The following is a 3878-nucleotide window of genomic DNA, read 5'->3' as shown; positions in this document are numbered from 1 at the left end:
AAAGTCTGAGTATGAGGCAGAACAAAGGGGAATCAGTGCATACCCAGGGGCTGCACATCAGGAGCCACAGACGGTCACCATTAACAAAGTATTTTTAATCATTTATTAAATTCCTTACAATTATCAGGTGGGTGGGTGGGTATAATTTTTCTGAGTAATTTCACATACACAGAAAACGAGCTCTGTGGGCCAGTGAGAGAGGCCTCCAGAGGGGCTACTAGCCAGAAATCAGCATGTTCTGTGGGGGCTCAGAAGGGACACAGTCACCAGAAACTACCCCCTCCTGCCTCCTCCTAGGGGAGGCTGACTGTGGTGAGGCAGTGCCTCCCCCAGGCCTCCCCCAGCTCTTCTTCTGAGGCTTTGCGTTTCTCCTGGGAAGGCGGGACATAGAAGACAATGGTTATGGGGATACAGAAGGCCCTGGTCCAAAGAAATGGCTACTTCTCTGAAAGAAGTGGTCCTTTTAACCAGCACCATCCCCACCCCACCCACAGCCACTGAGGCAACTCAGCATCCCCTTCCCTGGCTTAGCCAGCCTCCTCTGCCCTCTTCAGGAGCAGAGGCCACAGGGCTTCTGGCCTGATGAGTCTGGAAGCCAGCACACATCCATTACACACACACGCACACAAACACAAACACACGAACATATGCATGCATACATGTGCACACACAGACACACACCTCTCACTGACTTTCACATAAGCACACAAATGCACAACAACAACAAAGTCACTCTCAAACACCACCACCGCAAGTGCAAATTCACACCCTCTACAGACTCCATGTACAGCTACTCACAGGACAGCTCTGCCGGATCATCCCAGCTTCAGAGCCTTGGTTATCTATGGGGCTCAGCTTCTCCCTCTACCCAGTCCTCATTCTTCACTCCCCACAGGTGCTGATAGGAGAGCACGCCCCAAGTGTGAGTCTGCACAGAATGCTCCCTTTCAGTCTTCAGTTTTTCGCTTCCTGCAGCCCAAAGATGATTCCTAATAGGCCACCAAAGCAGTTCAAGGCTGGCACAGATCAGGGGATCCTCTTAAATATCTGTTTTTGGTGTTGCAAGTGATAAAAGGAATCTACCCTACATTTGTGCTTTTGTTTCTAGTCTCAAGCCCAGTTTGCTATGTGACCTTAGACAATACTTTCCTCTTTTGGACTCATATATATAGTGGGAAATCTGGAGTTTGGGACACAAGTTTCCTGTCTCTGGGCCTCAGTCTGACACTTCTAGATGGCTGGCAGGGCATGGACCAGAGCTACGCTCCTCAAAATGTGGTCCACTGGCTAGTGGCGTTGGCCTCACCTGTGAGCTTGTTAGAATAGAAATGCAGGATCAAGGGGCCAGCCCATGGCTCACTTGGGAGACTGTGGTGCTGATAACACCAAGGCCACGGGTTCGGATCCCTACATATGGATGGCCGGTTAGCTCACTTGGGAGAGCATGGTGCTAACACCACCAAGTCAAGGGTTAAGATCCCCTTATCAGTCATCTTTTAAGCACACGCTAGCGCCTTGGGGACCCACCCAGGGGCCTGGGGCATCAAGCTGGGGAACTGACTACCCTCCCACAACCAGGCACACCGCCAGTACCTTGGGGCCCCACCTGGGGTCCAGGGAATGGAGCCTACTAGACCCCCCCACCACAACCACGCACACCACCAGCCCAAGGAGCATGCCAAAAACATCACCTCCACATGGGTAAGCCACTACAGTAACCACAGTAACCACAGTTGCTGTGAAAGTGGCTAGACATCACATCACGCAGATGGTCCACCAGCCACTGGAGTACACTGACACAAGAAGAATCACCAGCAGAGACCAAAGAAAAGAATAGGATGTGTCTCACCACAAAGGCCATTCCAGAGTAACAGAAGAAGCATCTGCTCTATGATAATATTGGGGGATGTGAACACACTTTTCGGCACTGGACAGATCATCTAGGCAACAAATCAGCAGAGTAACCATTACTTTTTCAGAGGGAGAGAAGAAATCTAGGGTTATCAGTGGTGGGAGCGGGGAGGGAGAGGGGGACAGAGAGAGATTAGACACAGGGCATAAAGAATAAGTACAATTTGTAAGAATATACATACTAATAATATTGACTTAATCAACATATGTCAACATTGAATCCCCAAAATATGTATAATCAATTATAATTCAATGAAAAAGAAAGAAATGCAGGATCGTAGGCCTCTCCCCCACCCCTACATCTGCTGAATCAGAATCTCCATTTTAACAAGATCACAGGGTGATTCCAATGTACTTCATACTGTTCTAAATGAGCACTGTTCTAAAAATTTTAGCAAAATCATGCCATCTTATACGTATAGCTCTGGAACTTGTTTGTTTGTTTGTTTTTTTACATTTTTGAGGTCTATCCATGTTGATACCTGCAAATTGAGTTCCTACAAATATTGGTACCTACAAAAAATATACAATTCTCCATTATGTGACTGTAACAGCACATCTATCTACTCCCCCATTGATAGGCAACTAGGTTGTTCTCTGTCTTTGGCTTTTATAAACGATGCTTCACTGACATCCTTATATACGTGTGAGAAGGTCTCTAGCGTTTATACCTGGATGTGTAATTGTTGGGTTTTGAAGACAGTGGTTGTTATGGGTTAAAATGTGTCCCCAAAAAAGATATGTTAAAGTTCTAACTCAGGGTAACTATTAATGGTATTTAAATAGGGTCTTTGCAGATGGAATCAAGTTGAGATGAGACCATAAAGGTGCTCCCTAACCCAATATGACTAGTGTCCTTAAAAGAAAAGGGAAGACAATCAGGGAGAGAATGCTGTGTGATGACAGAGGCAGAGATTAGATTGATGTATCTGTAAGCAAATCAATGGCAAGAATTGCATGCAATTGCCAGAAGCTAGGAGAGAAGCAGAGAACAGGTTCTCTCTCAGAGACTCCAGAAGGCATGAACCCTGCCAATACCCTGATTTTGGACGATTCCCCTCCTGAACCTTAAGAATAAATTCCTGTTATTTTAAACCACCCAGCTTGTGGTGAGTTGTTACAGCAGCCTGCAAACTAATATAGTGGTGGAATCCCAAATCATGACCTGCCAGCGCATAGGTCAAGGTCAAGGTCAGAGAGATCATATGAGTCTGAGACAGCAAATTGGGGCTTTACTGGAAGGGCCTAGAATGTGACCCTAGGTAGGGGTCTGGACTTTATCATCCAGGCAATGTGGAGCCACAGAGGATAAATTAAATTGGCAAGGGACACAATTCTATCTAGGTTTTAGAGAAGAATATCAGAGAAATAGCCCACGTTTAGAGTGGACCTGTTTGACTTGTGGACTTGTCTCAAATTCATTCACTCTCTCCTTTAAAATTGATTCATTTCCTCCCACACAAGTAAAAGGATTTGACATACACACGTTTGTCATTAATAACCATGGGTTGTGTTGTGCTTACTAAATCGGGCCCTATTTTTAGACATAATCTGCAAATCTCAATCCTCACAACTGCCCCGCAAAATTCGCATGCTATCCCCTCCACAGCAGGGATGAGGAATACATTCAGGAAGAAGATGAGATGATTTGCATTTAGGGAGACAGTCGGCTGATGGTTTAGGATTTAAACAACGCCACCTAGGGTCTTAATGGCGGTAAGGCGTTGGGCAAAATACTTCACCTATGTCAGCCTTCATTTTCCCGTCTTTCAAACTTGGTATAATAGCAGCTATCTCTCCGGCCCGACATGATTAAATGAATGAAGCGTGGCAGGAGACCGGCACAGCGGGTCCTCAAACACGATAGGCGGCGACAAACCATGTCCTCTTCGTTTTCCGGAACCTTGGCGGAGGCCCTGTCGCCCCCGACCGCCAGGGGACACTGTGAGGCGGCTCGGGCCTGGCGC

The sequence above is a fragment of the Galeopterus variegatus genome, unplaced genomic scaffold (genome assembly GCF_000696425.1).
Source record: "Galeopterus variegatus unplaced genomic scaffold, G_variegatus-3.0.2 Scaffold3003, whole genome shotgun sequence".
NCBI lineage: Eukaryota > Metazoa > Chordata > Mammalia > Dermoptera > Cynocephalidae > Galeopterus > Galeopterus variegatus.
The sequence above is the reverse complement of the archived record's forward strand: the minus strand, read 5'-3'. Positions refer to the sequence as shown.